This window comes from Lissotriton helveticus, chromosome 9 (assembly GCF_964261635.1).
Source record: "Lissotriton helveticus chromosome 9, aLisHel1.1, whole genome shotgun sequence".
NCBI classification, from domain to species: domain Eukaryota; kingdom Metazoa; phylum Chordata; class Amphibia; order Caudata; family Salamandridae; genus Lissotriton; species Lissotriton helveticus.
Genome location: NC_136070.1, coordinates 985,029,662 through 985,051,866, shown reverse-complemented (window position 1 = coordinate 985,051,866; position 22,205 = coordinate 985,029,662). Strand labels below are relative to the sequence as shown.

The following is a 22,205-nucleotide window of genomic DNA, read 5'->3' as shown; positions in this document are numbered from 1 at the left end:
TTGTATGTCATCGGATCCTGTTCTATTTTTGATTCTTTTCAAAGAAAAAATGAAACCTCTCTTATCCTAGTGCCGTTATGGTGCGACAATATCCTGGTTGTTAATCCGGACTTTTCGAGGCGGGATGTATGTGGTTGGAATTATTGATTTGCTCTGCCCGTCTTTGTGATGATAGCCGGCTGTGTTCTTGCTGGCTGGTGATTGTATCTGCCTTATGTTACAATAAAGGTTTTAAAAAAAAAAAAAATAATAATAATTCAGCCAAAGGGGCGCTGTACACCCTAAAACATCTCAAGAAACTCACACCGTTTATCCCACTGGAAGACCTAAAGAGCCTAGAATAATCACTTGGCCTCTCGAAACTTAATTATGGTGATGCTATAATCACTGGAACCCCAAAAAGCCAACTAGCCACTTAGAACAATCAATCAATCAATCAATCAGAGTACTTGTAAAGCGCGCTACTTACCTGTGAGGGTCTCAAGGCACTGAGAAGAGGGGGGTGCCGCTACTGCTCGAAGAGCCAGGTCTTGAGGAGTCTTCTGAAGGCGAGTAGGTCTTGGGTCTGCAGTAGGTGGGTTGGGAGGGTGTTCCAGGTCTTGGCGGCGAGGTAGGAGAAGGATCTGCCACCGGAGGTTGTTCGTTGGATGCATGGGACAGCGGCGAGGGTGAGGCTGGTGGAGGGGAGCTGGCGGGTGGGGGTGTGGAAGCTGAGTCAGCTGCTCAGGTAGGCTGGTCCGGCGTTGTGAAGTGCTTTGTGTGCGTGGGTGAGGGGCTTGAAGGTGATCCACTTATCGACGGGGAGCCAGTGTAGGTCTCTCAGGTGGGGGTGATGTGGCTGTGGCGGGTGACTTTGACGATCAGTCGGGGGGGAGGCATTTTGGATGCGTGGTAGCCGTCGTAGGTCTTTGGCTGGGATTCCTGCGTTGCAGTAGTCCAGTCTGCTGCTGACGAGGGCCTGTGTCACCGTTCTTCTTGTTTCGGTCGGGATCCACTTGTAGATCCTGCTGAGCATGCGGAGGGTGTTGTAGCAGGAGGAGGAGACGGCGTTGACCTGTTTAGATATGGAGAGGGAGGAGTCGAGGATGAATCCTAGGTTGCGTGCATGGTCGGTGGGTGTCGGTGCTGTTCCCAGTGTGGTCGGCCACCAGGAGTCGTCCCAGGCTGAGGGGGTGGATCCGAGGATGAGGACCTCCGTCTTGTCCGAGTTCAGTTTCAGACAGCTGCTCCTCATCCAGTCGGCGACGGCCTTCATTCCCTTGTGGAGGTTGGTTTTGGCGGTGTGTGGGTCCTTCGTGAGGGAGAGGATGAGCTGGGTGTCATCGGCGTAGGAGATGATGTTGAGGGCGTGATGGCGGGCCACTTGTGCGAGGGGGGCCATGTAGACGTTGAACAGCGTCGGGCTGAGGGATGAGCCCTGGGGGATGCCGCAGATGACTTCGGTGGCTTTGGATCAGAAGGGCGGGAGGCGGACGCTCTGGGTTCTGCCGTAGAGGAAGGAAGTGGTCCATTCAAGGGCCTTTTCTTGGATTCTGGCTTCTAGGAGGCGTGTCTTTAGAGTCCGATGGCAGACCGTGTCGAAGGCGGCTGACAGGTCCAGGAGGATGAGGGCTGATGTTTCGCCGTTGTCTAGTTGGCGCCTGATGTCGTCTGTGGTGGCGATGACGGCTGTCTCGGTGCTGTGGTTTCATCTGAACCCGGACTGGGACAGGTCCAAGATGTTGTTGTCTTCCAGTGTCAGGATCACACTCCACAGGATCCGCACGCAGCAACAATGCTCCACCTCCGGACCCTCCGAACACCCTGAAGTATAAACACAGGGTGTTCAGACGATACGGCGAGGGAAAAACCCCAAAAGGGGAAAAACCCAAAAGAATAAAGAGGAGAAGGAAAGGGCAGCAGGGATAAATAAACTGGAAGACAAAAACACAAAGGTTAATACATTCCTTAAGTACTACACTCATTAATGTCTCACTAAAATGTAACCGTAGATTCACCTGAAAAGAAATGCGCCCATACACCTAACTGCTGATCCTCTCCTTCCTTTCACCCTAGAGAACACAAATAAACACATAAGGTATGAACATGAAGCGTGGCCCACCATCTGGCTACAATATGTTAACCCTATCTAGTAACATACCCTATGGCCTAGACAGCAACCTCTAAAGAAAACAGGTTCATGGCAGATGAATGGAAGCACCAACAGAAGAAAAACAGCGTTGTTAGAAAGGTAGAGAGGCTCCCCTTTTAAGTAGATCCATACTCCTATGCTTCCACAAAGGTGAATAAAGTTCCTTTAAACAAAACGTTATTCCTTGTAATATAAACCAAGTACGGTATGATGTAGTTCCTTCACTACCATCATCCGCTTTGGTATTTGCAAAATCCAATATAAACCAATGGTACTCCAAATGTCACTTTTCGTGACGGTAGTGTGGAGGTCCTTCAATTCCCCCCCTACACTCCGCCACTGCCAAACAGATAGGGAAATAAGAATGGCAGAACGTCAGCTGATAGCGGTATCAGCGCGAGACCAAACAAGCCTCTGGCCCCCAACACAGAAAGTAATCCTCGCGGCCGCGAAGCAAACACAAACACGGAGAACTCCGGTAATAATTCAAATGAACGCGCTAGCCAGCGCGTTTAACACAAATACCAGGACGAAAGAGCTTTTCTCCTCCAAACTTGACTCTCAGCTGGGGAATTACTGTAAACGGACCGGAACGAACAGAGGAGCAGCCACGCCTCCGCACACAGAATCACGAGCACTGGGTTCCTGGCTCTACCCCGTGATATCCTGCTCGCCGGGGATTCTGGGTACTGTAGTTCCAGGCCCAGTAAAGCTGGGTCATGTAGTCTATTGCAGGCGCGGTGACCTGCTACCTGACAGTATGCCCTCCTCCCAAGCGCCTCCTAGGCCCAGGCTTCGCAGGAAACCGAGAATGGAATGACCGGATCGCCCTGGGTGCATTAATATTACTCACAGGTTCCCACGAGTCTTCCTCTGGCCCATATCCTTTCCATGAAACCAGATACCACAACTCCCCCCTGCGGACCTTGGAGTCACGGATAGACCGTACCTCATACTCCTGACTCCCATCACCAGCGACGGCAGGAGGAGCAGAGCGACGCGAAGTTAGAGCTTTCTTCAACAGTTGGACATGAAATAGTGGATGGTTTCTCAATGCCGCAGGCAGCTTCAATTTATATGCGACTGGATTGATGCGTCGCACCACTGGGTAGGGCCCTATGAATCTCGGATGAAATATGCTGTTCAGCCTGAAACGTATGTACCTGGTCGACAGCCACACCTTATCCCCTGCTTTGAACTGAGGACCAGGTGCTCGATGTCTGTCCTCCCATCTTTTGTACACTTCCTTGGCCTTAAGCAAGTGTTTTTGCACACCTCTATGCACCTTCCTTAGAATCCGTACATGTTCTTTAACAGAGGGCTGATTACTCAGGTCGTCAGGGATAGTGATCGGCAATGTGCTAGCATCGTAACCAAAGTTGGCTTTGAAAGGAGACATGCCTATGGAACTGTGCCAGGCATTGTTGTATGCCAACTCTGCCATCCACAAGAGATCCACCCAGGATTCGTGTGCTTCCTTGGAGTAGCAGCGCAGATACTTTTTTAGGGTCTGGTTCAGCCGTTCAGTCTGTCCATCAGTCTGAGGATGGAAGCTGGTAGATAGCGCCGACTCAATTCCTAACGCCTTGCACCACATGCACCAAAAACGGGCGATAAATTGAGGCCCCCTATCCGACACGATAACTCTTGGAACGCCATGCAAACGTATAACGTGAGAGGCTAATAACTGAGCTGTCTGGCTAGCAGTGGGAAGGTTCACACATGGTATAAAGTGTCCCATCTTTGTCAGGTTATCTACCACCACCAGCACTGCGGTTTTTCCCTGGTCAGATGACAGACCCGTAATGAAATCTAAACTGATGTTCTGCCATGGCCGATCAGGTGTGGGCATAGGCATCAACAGACCTTTCCTTTTGGTATTTTCCCCTTTTGCTCTTGCGCAGGTATCGCACTTCGCTACCCACTGGTTTACATCCTTAGCCAAGGACTCCCACCAGAAATGTCTCCTAAGCAAACACACAGTCTTGGTCACCCCAGGATGTCCGGCTGCCGGAGCTTCATGACACCACCGGAAGGCTTTCCTTCGAATTTCTTCAGTCGGCAGGAACAAACACTCCCCCTGGAAAGGCAAGCCCTGTCTCATCTTCCGACCTGATTTGGCCGCTGCCCACTGGGCCCAAGAACCCAATGATCTGGAGCCCTTAATGTCATCCAGGAATTGCTCGGCCCTGACCACACACACCACCTTAGTCGAAGGGATAATGGATTGCTCATCTTCCTTCGGTTTCGTGGGACTCTCCTGTCTGGAAAGGGCATCCGCCTTCCTATTTTCCGAGCCAGGGCGGAAAGTAACCACAAAGTTATACTCAGAGAAAAACAACATCCACCTCATTTGTCTTTGTGTCAAATGCCTAGCGGAGGACATATATTGAAGGTTCCTATGATCGGTGTATACCGTCACCGCATGACAAGCCCCCCACAGGTAAGGCCTCCACTCTTGAAAAGCCTTCTTGATGGCCAGGAGTTCCTTTTCTGCGATAGAATAGTTGACCTCCGCCGAGCTCAACTTCTGTGACAGATAGGCGACGGGATAAAGCTGACCCGTGTGTGCGTCCCTCTGGGACAGAACAGCCCCTATGGCCTCATCTGAAGCATCCGCCTCAACTATGAATGGAGGTTCCATCACTGGATGGGCTAACACGGGTGCTGTTATAAACGCCTTTTTTAGTTCTTGAAACGCTTCCTCTGCCTCCCCTGTCCACACAAACGGCTTCCCCTTTCTTAGCAACCTGGTGATGGGAACAGCTGTCAGGGAAAAATGTGAGATAAACCGACGGTAGTAATTGGCGAACCCCAAGAAGCTTTGCACCTCCTTTACACTCCTTGGGGCTGGCAAATCCCTCACCGCCCGGACCTTTCTCTCGGACATCTGTAAGCGATTGGGACTAAGGTTTACTCCCAAGAATTCCACCTCTGGTACCCCAAACTCGCATTTACTCAGTTTTACAAATAAACTGTATTCTCTCAGTTTCTCCAGTACCATGCAAACATGACGTCGATGACAAGAGACGTCTTGGGAGTATATTAAGATGTCATCGATGTACATCACAACAAACTGATCCACGTATTCCTTCATAACATCATTAATAAAAAACTGAAAAGCTGCTGGAGCGTTACAAAGCCCGAAAGGCATCACCAGGTACTCGTATAGACCAAATCGCGTCTTGAATGCCGTCTTCCACTCATCCCCTTCTCTTACTCTGACCAGGTGATACGCCCCACGGAGGTCCAAACGAGTGTAGATGTTAGCCTCCCTCACCTGATCAAGCAATACTGAGATGAGGGGAAGAGGGTAACGATTACGGATGGTGTTCTTGTTCAAGACGCGATAGTCTACACAAGCCCTCAAGTCACCATTAGCCTTAGCTATGAAAAAGAGAGGAGAAGCAGCTGGAGAGCAGGAGGGACGGATGAATCCCAACTTGGAGTAATGCTCTATGTATTCTTTTAAATGTGTGGTTTCGGGCACTGACAATGCATATACTCTACAGGACGGAAGAGTAGCCCCCTCCACCAAATCAATGCGGCAATCGTACTCCCTGTGAGGGGGTAATGTTTCTGCCTTTGCCTCGCTGAACACATCACTATAGGCCAAATACTCGACAGGTAATGTGACGTTCTTCTCCACGCAGTAGCTGCCAAAAAAGGGGTGGCTAACACCGTGACATTGGCAGATACACATGGGGTCAAATGATCTTTACAATGCTCTGGAGAAAACCTAACCGTTTTCGACTGCCAATCCACCGCAGGGTTGTGTTTACGTAGCCAAGGCATACCCAGAATGACTTCGTAGTGCGGGGCAGCAATGATGTTCAACGACAAAACCTCAGAATGCACACAGCCTTGTACCACCTTTTCCCGTAAAGCAGCGGTCTCTGCTTTAGAGGAGGCTAACTCCTGCTGCACCAAGACTAAGGCATGTAACACATCCTCCATAGACGCCATTGTTGCTGCACATGGATCGGGCAGAGTGAAAATCTTGGGCTCGTGATTCTGTCAGGATCACACTCCACAGGATCCGCACGCAGCAACAATGCTCCACCTCCGGACCCTCCGAACACCCTGAAGTATAAACACAGGGTGTTCAGACGATACGGTGAGGGAAAAAACCCCAAAAGGGGAAAAACCCAAAAGAATAAAGAGGAGAAGGAAAGGGCAGCAGGGATAAAGAAATTGGAAGACAAAAACACAAAGGTTAATACATTCCTTAAGTACTACACTCATTAATGTCTCACTAAAATGTAACCGTAGATTCACCTGAAAAGAAATGCGCCCATACACCTAACTGCTGATCCTCTCCTTCCTTTCACCCTAGAGAACACAAATAAACACATAAGGTATGAACATGAAGTGTGGCCCACCATCTGCCTACAATATGTTAACCCTATCTAGTAACATACCCTATGGCCTAGACAGCAACCTCTAAAGAAAACAGGTTCATGGCAGATGAATGGAAGCACCAACAGAAGAAAAACAGCGTTGTTGGAAAGGTAGAGAGGCTCCCCTTTTAAGTAGATCCATACTCCTATGCTTCCACAAAGGTGAATAAAGTTCCTTTAAACAAAACGTTATTCCTTGTAATATAAACCAAATACGGTATGATGTAGTTCCTTCACTACCATCATCCGCTTTGGTATTTGCAAAATCCAATATAAACCAATGGTACTCCAAATGTCACTTTTCGTGACGGTAGTGTGGAGGTCCTTCAATTCCCCCCCTACACTCCGCCACTGCCAAACAGATAGGGAAATAAGAATGGCAGAACGTCAGCTGATAGCGGTATCAGCGCGAGACCAAACAAGCCTCTGGCCCCCAACACAGAAAGTAATCCTCGCAGCCGCGAGGCAAACACAAACACGGAGAACTCCGGTAATAATTCAAATGAACGCACTAGCCAGCGCGTTTAACACAAATACCAGGACGAAAGAGCTTTTCTCCTCCAAACTTGACTCTCAGCTGGGGAATCACTGGAAACGGACTGGAACGAACAGAGGAGCAGCCGCGCCTCCGCACACAGAATCACGAGCACTGGGTTCCTGGCTCTACCCCGTGATATCCTGCTCGCCGGGGATTCTGGGTACTGTAGTTCCAGGCCCAGTAAAGCTGGGTGATGTAGTCTATTGCAGGCGCGGTGACCTGCTACCTGACATCCAGATGGCGGGCCAGTTGCATGTTGACGATTTTCTCGATGACCTTCTCCGGGAACGGGAGCAGGGAGATGAGCCGGAAGTTCTTGAGGTCCTTGGGGTCCGCCTTGGGCTTCTTGAGGAGGGCGTTGATTTCGGCGTGCTTCCAGCTTTCCGGGAATGTCGTTGTTTCGAAGGAGATGTTGATGACCTTCCGTAGTTGGGGTGCGATGGCTGTGTCTGCTTTGTTGAATACGTGGTGTGGGCACGGGTCTGACGGAGATCCTGAGTGGATGGAGTTCATGACCTTGCGTATCTCGTCGTCATTGACGTTGGACCAGGAGGTCAGGCGGTTGGCGCTGGTGGTGTTCACAGGGGAGGTGGAGTCTGGCATAGTCGGGCGGTCGTGGTGTTGAAGCTGTCATGGATGTCAGCGATCTTGCAGTGGAAGAAGATGGCTAGTGAGTCGCATAGTTCTTGTGAGGGCGGGATGTCGTTGGCATTGGCGCTGGGGTTGGAGAGTTCCTTTACGATGCTGAAGAGCTCTTTGCTGTCGTGTGCGTTGGTATCCAGGCGGTCTTTGAAGGAGGATCTCTTGGCTAATCTGATGAGGTGGTGATGTCTGCGGGTGGCGTCCTTGTGGGCTGCGTGGTTGTCTGGTGTGCGTTCATGGAGCCATATCTTCTCCAGTTTACGGCATGCGCGTTTGGAGGTCTGGAGCTCGTCAGTGAACCAGGTGGCTCTCTTGCTGGCGTGGCTGTTGGAGGGTTTCTTGGGTGGGCGAGGGTGTTGGCGCAGTCGTCGATCCACTGTCTGAGGTTGCGGGCTGCGGTGTCTGGGTTGGTGGGGTCGGTGGGTGGGTTCTGGGTGAGGGTGGTGATCAGCTGGTCTTCGGTGACTTTGCTCCAGCAGCGGTGAGGTAGCTGTTGGGTGCAGTGGTGCGTGGTTGGTTTCTTGAAGGTGAAATGGAGCAGCGGTGGTCGTTCCAGTGGAGTTCAGTGGTGTGGTTGAAGGCGACGTGGGTGCCTGTGGAGAAGACTTGCCACCAGCTGTGGCTCTACCCTAGGACTGCACTATTATTAGACTCTGAATTTGGCCCCTGCGGGCGCCTGTGTCCTTTCACAAAATTGTGGTCTTTGAAATCCTGACGGAGGCTGGGATGGCACAGTGAAACCTGGTAACCGTCTATTATCACCTTTTGAATGTGTGATTGTCAGAAACAAGAAATATTCTGCATCAATTTGTGATGCATAGATCTGCATCACAAGTCATATGGGGGAAACAACCGTTACAACACATGCATTACAACGTATGCTTTTACCCTGCATGCCATTACATTGGAAATTGCTTGCTGTAGGGGTATAAGATTTTGGATTTAACACCTTCCCTACTGTTGCACAGACTGGAGTTGGAATAGTAAATTATACTATTCCAAACTCCAGCGCACCCCCGACTGCAAATCGGGGTAAAAAATTGGGTTGTAAAGACATGCAGGATAAAAGCATGCTTTGTAACGTCATACAACTGTCATATGGATATAATTACACTGTTCCGAATATTTCCTCCCTACAAGATCTGTGGGATCTGAAAGGTGTGCGTTGTTATCCAGGCGGTCTTTGAAGGAGGATCTCTTGGCTAATCTGATGAGGTGGTGATGTCTGCGGGTGGCGTCCTTGTGGGCTGCGTGGTTGTCCGGTGTGCGTTCATGGAGCCATATCTTCTCCAGTTTACGGCATGCGCGTTTGGAGGTCTGGAGCTCGTCGGTGAACCAGGTGGCTCTCTTGCTGGCGTGGCTGTTGGAGGGTTTCTTGGGTGGGCGAGGGTGTTGGCGCAGTCGTCGATCCACTGTCTGAGGTTGCGGGCTGCGGTGTCTGGGTTGGTGGGGTCGGTGGGTGGGTTCTGGGTGAGGGTGGTGATCAGCTGGTCTTCGGTGACTTTGCTCCAGCAGCGGTGAGGTAGCTGTTGGGTGCAGTGGTGCGTGGTTGGTTTCTTGAAGGTGAAATGGATGCAGCGGTGATCGTTCCAGTGGAGTTCAGTGGTGTGGTCGAAGGCGACGTGGGTGCCTGTGGAGAAGACGGGGTCCAGCGTGTGGCCAGAGGCATGGGTGGGTATGGTGACGAGCTGTCTGAGGCCGAGGTTGGCGCGGTTGTTGATCAGGGTGGCAGAGTTGGCGTCGTTGTTGTTCTCGAGGTGGAAGTTCGGGTCCCTGAGGAGGATATAGTCCATGGAGCCGAGTGCGTGGGTGCTGGCGAGGTCGGCGATAGAATCGCTGAACTGAGCTCGGGGTCCGGGGGGTCTGTAGATGAGTGTTCCTCTGAGGGTGGTGTTGGGGTCGGTGTGGATCCGGAAGTGCAGGTATTCGGCGGTGTTGAGGGTGTCGTATGCGTGGGTGGCGACCTTGAGGGTAGACTTGTGGACGATGGCTATACCTCCTCCGATTCCGTTGGCACGATCCCTGCGGGCGATCTTGTAGCCGTCCGGGATGGCTATGGTGATGTTGGGCGCCACGGAGTCATTCCACCAGGTCTCGGTCAGGAAGGCCACATCTGGGGCAGAGGTGTCAAGCAGATCCCAGAGCTCGATGGTGTGTTTGCGTGCAGAGCAGGTGTTGAGGAGTATGCAGCTGTCAAAAACCTTGATATGAGCAAAAGTTTGCAAAAAAGACCGGTTGGGTAAGAGTTGCACAAATTAGAAGATGTAGCCTAACGGCTAGAGCAGTTGACCTCAAAGCTGGGAAACCGGGTTTGGTCTCGGCAGGGAACCCCCCCCCGTGTATCCTGTTATTCTGGGCAAATCACTTAGGGGGATATTTACAATAAAATGTCAGAGTGTGGTGTTATGCTAAAATTGGTTGCGCCGCGCTTCGACGTTTTTTAAAGGCAGCGATGCACCGTATTTGCAAAAATACGGCACGCCCCTGCTTATCCCCTAGCACTGGCGCTTAAAAAGCTGCCTAGCGCCAGCACAGGCACCCTTGCGCCCTGTTCCAAGGGTGTCTGTGCTGCAGGAGCGATCGTTTATGTGCAGGAATAGACACCTTCCTGCACATAAACAATCTTTAATGGCGGGTTTGCTGTTTCTATGTGGCAGCACCCATAGAAAGAGCAAAATACGAGGAGAAATTAATAATTTCTCCGCGTATCACCATCCTAACACCAGGTTTTACTTGGCCTTAGTTTTTGGCACTGACCTATCCTTGTAAATATCAGGCAGCGTCAAAAAGTAATGGGTGTTGCGGCGGAACGCCCACTGCAATACCCATTACACGCCAGTTTTCACACTAAGTGAAGTGTGGAAAGGGGCCTTATTTACAAAGCGGCAATAAGCCAGTGGCTTAACACCGCTTTGGAAATAAGGAGAAGGGGATATCGCTGCTTGAACGCCACTAGAAGTGACAATCTGATTGCAATATCCCCTTGTAAATATGCCCCTTAATCTTGCAGTGTCTAACATAGTTAATGTGTCCGTCTGCAACTCAACTGGTGCTCATGTAAAGTGGTCGGATACTTTCGGGTCGAGTTCGCACCATATCACACTCCTCCAAAAAATAGCAAATAAATTAAAAGTCATGCAAAGCTCCAGGTTTGTTAGTCAAAATGTCGAGTTCAATTAGCCTTTTGTCCTTACTACACTAAGGCCAACGTAGCGTTACATTTTGATTTATGTGTTAACTCCTGTTACAATGTTCAAAAGTAGGGAGCGCACAGCTTGGTTAGCACAAAGTTATTAAGAACGTGATGTTCTTCAATGTTATTGAAGGATCGGGTGCTCCCAACAGGTAACGTGTCCGTCCTTAACACGTCAATTTAACAATAAATCATGTGTCACCATGTACCATAGTGACATCCCTGAATGTCGGGCACTCCTTGGGTTCTCATGGAAGTGAGACTCCAAAATTAGTTCAAAAGAAGAATTTTAATCATTCATCTTGAATTCATCAATAAAATTTTCATTCAGTAAATACATCCAAAGAAAGTTATCCCAATGCTCCAATGCATTTCGGGCAAAAACGAGCCCTTCATCGGGGAGCCTCTGCAATTAAACCAGACATAGCAATCAGAATCATGATAGAACAAATGAAAACGGATAGAGTACAGTGGAATGGGTGAGGGTAAAAGAACAGAAAATTACCGTGAATTATATCAACGTGCCGGTGATAGCGTGTTTAACTCCTGTTACCACACATAAAGGAATTATGGGGGATATTCACAACATTCGGCGTAAACTAACACTAACCTCAGTTAGTGCTAGTTTTTTTATCGCTGTGTACATCGGAAATTTAACGCCGTGTTAGCGTGTTCACAACACTCCGCTTACTGGAGATAATTTCCCCTACCGGGTCAAATGTCCGGCAATGAGGTTAGCGTCACAGCGATAAAAGTCATCAAGCTAACGTGAAAAAAGTGTTCATGGGCCAATTATCGACCAGGAACGGCACGCTAATCAGCATCAGCGCACCTTTATTCACGTTCGGCGCGCAAAACCAGTATAAAACACCGGCTATGCAGCCCAAAGACACAAAAAAAAAATGGAAACATATAAGAAGAACCATGGAGGAGCTTGGACCCAGCACAGAGGCCAACAACAACCCCACAAACACCCAGGAGGACCAGCCAGAGACCCAGGGGAAGGCCAAGGAGAAGAGGAAGACGCGGTTCAGTCAGCAGGAAAACCAGGTTCTGATTGTGAAGGTGACAGACACCAACAAGAACTTTTTGTCAGCTCCACAGTGACATTGGCAACCAAAAACGCTATATGGCAGTCCATCGTGGCCAAGGTAAATGCTGTCGGAGAGGTGAGGAGGACAGTGGACGACTGCAGAAGCACTGGCATGATGCCAACCGCAAGACCAAGCAGAAACTTACAGCCAACCGGAAAGCAGCAATGCAGACTGGAGGTGGGAGTCCAGTGCCATAGGAGGAGCTGGATCCGTTGCATGAACAGGTGTCCCAATTCCCAAGTCATCAGTGAGGAGACGGCGGTTGGAGTTCTGGGACAGGATACTGCTCAACACAGCCAGACACAAAAGCAACAGGGTGAGTACCAACCAGGGACTGTGGGGATGGGTGGAGATGGGCCCAATGGCACTCATGCACATGATCATTCACACACAAAGTACATCCACATGTCAAGTATCAGAGAGATTGGGCCCTGTGCAGACGATTTGAAAACGTGTGATGTTGAGGCAAGAGGGCCATGTAGACATCCTGCCACATCTCCAGTAAATGTGTCCCCCTGCATGTCCATGAGATTTAGTCCTGTGGAAACATTGACGGCTCGCAGCGTGAGCGATGTGTGCACGGCATTTGTGCTGGTTGGGGGCAGGATGGGGGGTAGTGGAGTTGGAGATATGACGTGCTGGAGTTAGGTAAGTACAAAATAAATCCAACCAATTACCTTTGCATGGCTAACTCGGCGTAGCAGCAAGTGCAAGTTAAATAGTAGGATTCATTAATTACTTACCTAACTCAAGCACGTCGTGTCTCCAACTCCATTACCCCCAATCCTGCCCCTCACCTGCCCTGCACCAGCATCCCGCACCACCGCCCTGCAGAACTCCCAGTGCGAGCCATCACTGTGTGTACACCAAGTGAGAAACCATCTAGTGAGTCTGCATACCAGAAACACATGCGGGGTCATATTCACAAGGAAGTGGTGGAGAGAGGCATTAGCCATCTTGGCTTAATGCCTCTCTCCGCCACCTAGGAAAAGCAAGGCTACCCCATATCCACGTAATGGTGCAGCCTTGCTTTTCCACCTGCATTGGCGCTAAGTCTCACAACTTAGCGCCAACGAAGGCACCCTTGCAAAAGAGTGTACAGGAAGGTGCCCCATCCTGCATATAAACAAACCTAAAATGTCATTTACTAACTTCCATGTGTGCTGCTTCAAGCAGCACACATGCAAGTTACAAAACGTCATTTAAAAAATAAGGTCTGTTTATGTATAGGAAGCTGTCCCATCCTGTACATACACAAACCATGGCATTTAGCTTTTCCATGTGTGTTGCACAAGGCAGCACACATGGACAATGCAAAAGCAAGGAGAAATTAAGCAGTTCTCCTCTGACTGCCAACTTGAGACAATGGTTTTCTTGGTCTTAAGGATTGTGTTGTCTCCTATTTAGGCTGCCCTTGTGAATAGGGGGCAGCATAAATATCAATGCGTGTTGCGGGGGAACGCCCACCACAACACCCACTGCACGCCCCTTTCAAGTGGCTTAACGCTGCCTTGTGAATAAGGTGAGGCCCCTATCGCCACAACAACGTCACAGAAAATGACATTGTGGTGGTGATAGGGGCCTGTGAATATGCTGCGCAATGTCACAACAAACTGATCATGCAGCCATATGCCTCAAACGTGCATATCCCACAAGGCACCCAAACAGCAGACTTCACTCAAAAGGTGATGTAATACAAAGAGCAGGGTGGCTATCCCTACAACACCACAGGGCGGGGACAATGCATATCAGGAATGCATCAACCAAATATGTACTGCATGACTTGTCTGTGTGCCAGACTCACAGAACTACAATGTGCCTGTACAGAAGTAAGACAACCAAAGCAGGACAACAAGCAAGGATAGCGAAGTAGCAACGAATGAAGACAAGTAGCCAAATGGCACACACCCCCCTTAGGTAGAATTGCACACCTCCACTTCCAAGTGTACCCATATGCCATAAAGAAAACACCATTCCACATCAGTCCTGGTGTCAGTTGCCCATTACACCATTATCTGCATGTAAACCTAGCTGTTTGTTGAGTCAACTGTTGGCATGGTGGTGGTGACAAGGTCCGAGCAACACACTGCCACTTCTGTGAGGCTGGTATGCAGCATACCTATGAAATCACAGTGCAGACCTGTGTCTGAGCTCACACGGCCTGGAAACCACTGCCTCCTTGTGCATGATCGGGCACACTTGCACAGTTATCTCAGTCAAGGATGTACATGCATTCCATGTCTGCAGATACTCATTGACAACACCACTTACATGTTTCCTCTCCTATCAGTGCGCTCTGTAATCCACATGCATGTTCTGCGGTGATGGAACCCTTAGCCCTAATTTGCATGTCTATCACTGACTGGGGATCTGCAAAGTCACAACTGGGAGACAAATGCATTGCTCCACCTTCAATTAAAGAATTGTACACACTTCTGACTTCCACAATACATCATCACACTGTAGTCCTAGTACATGTGATACACACACATACTGCGCACTCCAAATTGATCATTCGACTCTGACATCTATCACACGGCACCGTGGCAATATATGATGTCCAAATTCACCAGTGGCATGTGGGTCCTGGAATCTGTCAATGTCCTCTGTGTGATGATAGGTCGTCCAGCTGTGAGACAACAAAAGGAATTTGTGTTGGTATCATACGTTGAATCACAGGTGTCATATTCATCATACAAATCATCACCATTACTGTAAATGCTACGTAACTGTAGGTTTGCATTACATGTGGGCAACATGATTTGGTCTACTTTGCCTGCCATTCACACAAGACATGTGAATGCTGAGTCTGGCAAAACAAGACAATGATGCTAGCAATCCTGAACACGATAGTTGTGTGATACATTCACAGGGCCAGATTTCGACACACAACATGATGTAATACATGCTCTGTGTACACATTCATCGCTGCAGATTGCACACAGCAGTTTCACAGATGTTGGTGGTGTATGACAATCTGGAGATGTCCTATTTCCTTTGAGCATTTGTTCCTATCTCATACATTGTCACACAGAAACGAAGTACAAGGGCAGCGTAGCTAACGCACCACAATTTATGAGGACAGCATTTCTCCACTCTCCACCATCAAGGGCAGAATTTCTTTTATCAGCCATGGGAAGCCCACCAAAGCCCCCGCAGACATCCTGCCCTCCCTGCCCACACCCACCATCTCCCTGCACACACCTAACCCCACTGCCAAAAATAAAGAATCCCTAGTTAATATCCCCAACAACTACAAATAAATTGAACTACCCCAAGACAAACACCCAACAAGATTGAGGACCGGAGACAAAACACGTAAATACAAGGACACCACCCTTCACAGAGACACAATCGACAGGACACAGCAACACCCTCAAACTCTCAAATCTGCAGCACACACCACCAAACACCTCCAACACTCTCCACAATCACCAGCAATGTGCTCAAAAGAGAAACTGAAAGTGCACAGCACTCCTCCAGGAAACAGGAAGCATGGTGACATCATTTCCTGTGTATATGTGGCCTGTTTTTTCAGTTAGTGATGATAATCTGCATGCAAAAAGGCTTTGGGGTGACATTTCGTATATATCAATATGTTTAGCTATATATTTCCCATCTCTAGTATGAAGAATTCATTGCATTTTTTGAATAGCGTGAAGTTTTGCACGCTAAGTGCAACTTCTTACACAGATGAACCTTATTTAATGAAATGTCATTATTATTTCACCAATTTAATTTTGATTGTACCCCAAATGACACCCTAAATTTCATAATTAACCCCAAATGACACCCTAAATTTCATAATTTACCCAAATGACACCGTTAATTTCATAATTAACCCCAAATCACACCCTAAATTTCATAATTTACCCCACATGACACCCTGATATTCATAGTTGACCTCTATTGACATCCTATATGTGATTAGAATCCCCATATGACACACTGAACAGTAGATTTTCAAAACACATTTGACACCCTAACATGTCTAGTTTAGAACTAATGTCACACTAAACAGCATCTCTGTTCAGAGGTGAAAGATCCACCATCATTTTCTAATTGAGATATTGTGACCACTTAATGTTACACTTACACGTGTCAGTGATGTACTCATGCAGATGAAAAATATGCACACAGGGTATGTGTGTAGTGTTTTTTTATATATACTGGGCTTGGGGTCATTTGAAACAGATGTATGATTGGTAAGGGCAGTCATTATGTGACGTGCTCATGAGAAGAAATTGTCTATGATTCTGCTCCTTTCTGCTGCAGAAGCTGTGGAGTGTGCTCCACCTGCCTCGTCTTCCTCGTCATCCGGAGCATCGCCGGGTGCATCTGGCACTTGGATCCATGGGGCATCGGTGTGTACACATATATTGTGCAATACACAACATGGTCATCTTGCACAATGCTTCTGGGCTGTACAACAGTCTTCCACCTGTGATGTCAAGGCACCGAAAACGTGACTTTAGCACGCCAAATGGTTGCTCCACAATGCCCTTGGTGCATACATGGGCAGAATTATACTGCCTCTGGGCCTGGGTGTTGGTGGCTCGCAGGGGTGTCATCATCCATGGGGTGAGTTCATATCCTTGATCACCTGGAACATGTAATGGAGAGATGTGTCCATCAGTAGTTATGCATGCTGTGTGGGCACTGTTAATAGTTGTGTGGTGTGTGATTAGTGCTACTTTGTGATTAATGTTTGCCATGTGTAGCTTCTGGCCAATTGAGCAGCATCAATGCAAATTACATTGCCTCACAGATGCTCGTACCTCCCCCCAATCATATTCACTTGTGTGTGCTGCGCGGATGCATTACTAGCACTACAACAGTGCACCAATGTCAGGCCTGTCTGCACATGTCCGTAAGCCTGACACCTACATAAGTAGGGTCCCTGGCTCTCATAATGTCGAACTCTGCCACCCATCCGAACTACTTGCAGTCAACGCCAGGAAAACATTTAGGTGCCAATGGGCCACACCAGACATGGCTCACGCTCTGTTCAGCTGCTGCCGCTAGACATTCCCCACCGCCCAACGCCTGCAGTTTCCGGTCCACATAGGGCGGGAACACTTAGCATTTACCATCAACGTCATCACACACCACGTCATCTACTCCATGGGCTACCTACTCAGCCATGATCAGAGGCTCCACCTCACATTAGTATTAGTATTATATGCTCTTATATAGCGCATGGCTACCCGAGGGCATCCCAGTACTGCGGACGTGCGGTAAGAGATAGGTGAGGTTTTATGGGAAGAGCCACGTTTTAAGTTGCTTGCGGAATGAGAGGTGATTGACTTCTTGGTAGATGGAGATAGGCAGGGAATTCCAAAGTTTGGAGGCGTTGTCGGAGAAGAGACGTCCTCCGCTGCAGGATCTCTTAATTCTGGGAACCTCAGCCAGGTGCAGATCTTTGGAGCGGAGGCTTCTAGCTGTTTTATGGGGTTTGATAAGGTTATTGAGGATGGGGGGACCTTTTCCCTGCAGGGTTTTATGGGTGATGCATAGAGCTTTGAAATGAATTCGCTCTTGGATTGGAAGCCAGTGGAGTGCTTCCAGGGCCGGTTTGGCTGAGGAGTGGATGTTAGTACCTGTGAGTAGTCTCGCTCCAGCGTTATGCACCACCTGGAGTTTCTGGATCGCTGAAGGAGCACAAGTACTCCAAATCCATTACCCTCTGGCAGATGCTTGCTAACATCAAACTGAGCCAACTCTTCTCGACACTGATCCACAAGGCAGGGCACACCTTTAACCCTATCTTCACATGTGGAAACTACGTCCACTTCAATAACACCACTCAACGCCCATGGTGTGACCAGCACAGCGTACAGTTCCTCATCATAAAACTCCATGACACACAAACCCACAGCAGGCGATATACAGACTTACAGGAGCTGAGTGAACGAGGATCTGGTACATTCCACCATCAACAGCAACACCCACACCACTTCTGGTAACGGCAACAGTGTAGGCTAGATTTTTCAACCATGTATCTCCAACTGCACATACACACTTACCCCAATTTGCAACTCCAACATACAGCTTGCTATGAATGCCACATCGTTCACATACAACATCAAAGATGACAGATGCATCTGCAGATGACTGGAGTAGAACTTGAGCTACATGAAAGGAAACATTGGACATCACCACCTACAAGGGCACCTAGCTCATACTCCAGACTGGAGTTCCAGGGAGGATTGCAGCAAGTTCTAACATGGATGTCCAACAGCTGGGGATTGCTCTACAAATAGGGGACATCGGTCCTCATCCTCCTGACCACACCATCAGCAAGTGGCAACACCTGGTGGGCCACCGCCTTTGCCAGCCCAGCACACAACAACTCTAGATACCTAGGCATCGTACTCGACTCCTCCCTCTCCATGTACAAACAGGTCTACGCAGTGGCCAGCAGCGGCTTCGACAGGCTCTGCATCCTACACGCTGCCTTCACAGGGTTCCCGCACCCCGTCAGGTAGGACAGTCAACAACATTGTCATTGCCATCAGGCTGGACAACGGAAATGCACTATATGCCCAATTGGACATGTATGTGCTCTGTACAATCAAAACTGTCCAGCACACCACTGCCACACTCGGTCTTGTGCACATTCTTTTTTCGTAGGTCAAGTGCCTACATTGCACATACTTGGTTGCCACCTCTCACCACATTTGCTAATGTGTGCCAGAGAAGCTATGCCTTTGGTGATGGTTTGTCTACATGGCTGACCCCAGTTACCACAGTTACTTGTGTTGTCGTGTCTGGTAGGTTGGCATGTAGAATGGCATTTTGTATGTAAGTTTGTAATGTGTGCATTCTCACAGTTGTGTGTTCCATGAATGTGGAGTTGAGGTGTGTGTTGTGTTCATTTAGTACTTACTAACGAGCAGTGCATTTCCATATGTGCCATCCTCAAAGCGCTGATTGATGATGGACTGGCGGAAAATGTAGGAATCATGCACACTGCCTGGGAACTTGGCCCCGACATTGGTGAACAGGCCCCGGTGAACCACTAATGCCTGCACATTGATGGACTGTGTGTGCCTTTTGTTGTGGTATATGTGCGCAGTGTCGGCAGGAGGCACAAGTAGGACATGTGTGCAGTCAATTGTCCCCAACACATGTGGGACCCAGCTATGGCATCGAACCCTTGCTTGGTCTCCAGCTGTTCCTGTGCAGTATTGGGGAAGTGAAGGTGCTGGGGTAACAAGCTGATGATGCCATCCAAAACTGTTGTGAGGAACTTTGATAGGGCTGGCTGTGAGACTCCTCCGACTCTGGCAGTTGTTGGTTAGAAGGTACCAGAGACCAACAGATGCAGCACAGCCAGCAGCTTTGTTTGCGGAGGGATGTTGGTTATCCACTGTGTTGGTGCCGTCAGCCTGTGGGCTATCTATGTCAGGAGGAGGAGGATGGCTGTCCTTTTGAGTCTGTAGTGAGCAAAGACATCCTCTGGCATTAGGTCTGTGAGGCTGATGCGTTGGCGATGGACCCGCTGTCTTATTCTGTGCAGCCTCGGCGGTGGTCCTGGGGGAGGTGGCAGTGGCGGTGGTTGTTGTTGCCTTTTTAATGTTCCAAGCTGCATAATTAGTACCTCCATGGCATCAGTGGGTGTTCAGATGAGGCTCTGGGCTAGTCTCCCTATATACAGCTATTTTTCACAATTTTTAAGGCCTCCTTTTTTCTGGTCTTAGGTTCCTGCAGCTAACGGCCCTTAGCGTGCGTTTTTGCACAGGAATGCCTACATAGCATATCATTAGTGATAAGTATCGCTAACATGATAGGCGATGTTGTAAGCGGTTGCTAAAGGCAGAAAGCTGTAGCTAATGGCTGTTAGCAACAGCTTGTAAATAGGGCGATAAAAATATCGCCACTTTAGCGGCAGAAAAGTGCCACTAACGCAGCGATATCACCTTGAGAATATGCCCCTATGAGTCTTGCAATAAATATCACAATCCACAGATACATTTCAGCAGGTCAGACTTCGGGGTAAAAAATGCCATGTAAATAATGCTCGAAACAGACCGAAAAACCGAAGCTACTCAAATTTTACTTTATTGATACTGCTTAAGATAGGGAGCTTTACCAAAAACAAGTGTAACACATTGCCTTTTGAATTACGAAAGGGATAGTGTCTGCAAACCGAAATATCCTCCAGCAAAACCTGAGCCTTGATTATAGTCAAGGGGATGAAGCATGTTACCTGATATCGACATTGAGGAGCATCTCTGACTGAAAATAGAAAGAAAGGGAACAAGAAGGAACACTGTTCTTGACTAATTTGTGAGTATATTCTTGCATTCTCAGTGCGGCAGAAAATGTGCTAATGCAAACATCCAACTCACTTAGAGCCGTCAGTTGTCCACATTTTAGGGAAGTAGGCGTAAGTATGGAATTTTACGACTGGCGTATATTTCAAACCGAACTCCTGGGTATTTTTTTAGGAAATATGAATACCATAAAAGTGGGCAATCTTTTGAAATCATTGGAGGGAAACTAAAGATTTCCACCATTGAATGTTTGTGGATAATCCCACAGAATTGTGGGAGAGATACTTCAGTTGATTTCATTATGTAATTACATCAGATATATTTAATGTTGAAAAATACCATATTGTGGAGAAGCTGAGATGATACAAGTTATGATTTCCTACCAACTTACCTTTCTGTTCACAACTCACTCCCCAGGACTTTTCCCCTTACTGCTCTGTTTCCAACCTTGGTGGCACCAGGGACGTTACTGCCCAGTCCTGAGCCAACTACCATTCTCTGACAGTGGTTATTTCCCATTGCTTCTGTACCTCAATGTCCCTTTAACTTCACTTAAATGCTGCATCCATACTTTGGTACTGCTCCTAACCGTGGTCTCCCACTATTAGCATCTCTACAAGCAAGATTGGATCGGAACCAGAAATAGGCCTCAGCACCACTAAAAACATGTGATCCACATTCACGAAATATTGCTTAGTTAGTATCAGGTGGCTCAATTTTGGAGAAAAAAATTAGAATTGTAAAAAAATGAATTTATTTCTTTTGTTTTCATTTTGTTAAACCACTTGACTAGCAAAACCTGAAAGTTATTCAGCGGTGGCTCTTCCTCTAGGCAAAACCCTAATGTGCACTTAAGCTCTCTCCAACCCAGCTGCGTTGCTAGGTTGAAGAGACCAGCAGGCACAGGCTCCCTTTCTCCCTTGGAGCGCAAATCGGATGTATGACATTACAACGCATGCTTTTACCACGCATGCTTTTACATCGCAGTTTTTACAACGCATACCATTGCAACGCATAGCAGTTAGGGGTGCTGGATAGTGATCAGTTTAATTTACTATTCCAACTCCAGTCCCCGTGGATAGTAGGGAAGGTGTTGTATAGTAAATTAAATCTATTCCCTATCCTAGAGCGCCCCCCAGCGCAATGCGTTGTAATGGTTTGCGTTGTAAAAGTTGCGATGTAAAGGCACTGCGTGGTAAAAGTTGCGTTGTAAAAGATGTTTCCCGCGCAAATCATCAGTGCTCAGGCCAATCCTGATGCAGCTTTCATGCAGTGTCAGGATTGGCTCAGGGAATTCTGGGAGCCTATGCCTGCACAGTGACGGATCCAGAGAGGAGCATCAGAGCATTGCATAGGTAAGTTATTTTCTTATTATTTTTGTTGTTGGTCGTCCCGTTCTCCCCCCCCTCTCCTTCCGCCCACCACAAAACCAAGAAACCAGCTACTACTGGAGTAATGTGCTGGATACCCTTATCCCTGCAACCTGTGAGGTTGTTTCAGCCCATGCTGCACTCACAACCACTCCTGCCATCTCCCAGTGGGACTACTCAAGAAGCAGAGACCTCACTGTTATGAGGAGAGAGGCCTGTCCACAACAAGAGCAGTTCAGACAAACTCCATGCTGTGCCTACCCAGGAGGAATCATTTCTGTTCTGTACACAACGAGCCCTCCACAACTGTAGGGGCAGGTTTGGTGGTAATGCTTGCACTTGCGCGTGCGATGAGTGTTGGGTTGGTGTCGGCGCTGGTACATGTTGTAGGGGTGGAGGCTGCACTGCTGCATTTTGTGGAAGCGCAGCATTGTCTGCATTACCAGAAGGGCCTCCTCTCACGTTTTCCTCTGGTAGGTCAGACATTGTAGATACCGATGGTCCCTTTTAGCTTTAGTGTGATGCTTTGCCAATGCTTGTCGGATTGTTCTAATTATT

General features: G+C 48.4%; 1 long non-coding RNA gene across 1 annotated transcript in view; it reads right to left on the bottom strand.

Moving 5' to 3' along the window:
- Positions 1–22,205, bottom strand: part of LOC144783105 (uncharacterized) — a 175,527-nt gene that overhangs the window by 13,563 nt on the left and 139,759 nt on the right. Inside the window, exon 2 of the long non-coding RNA XR_013601404.1 lies at positions 14,569–14,627. This is a non-coding gene — a long non-coding RNA (uncharacterized LOC144783105). The remainder of the gene's footprint in view (positions 1–14,568; positions 14,628–22,205) is intronic.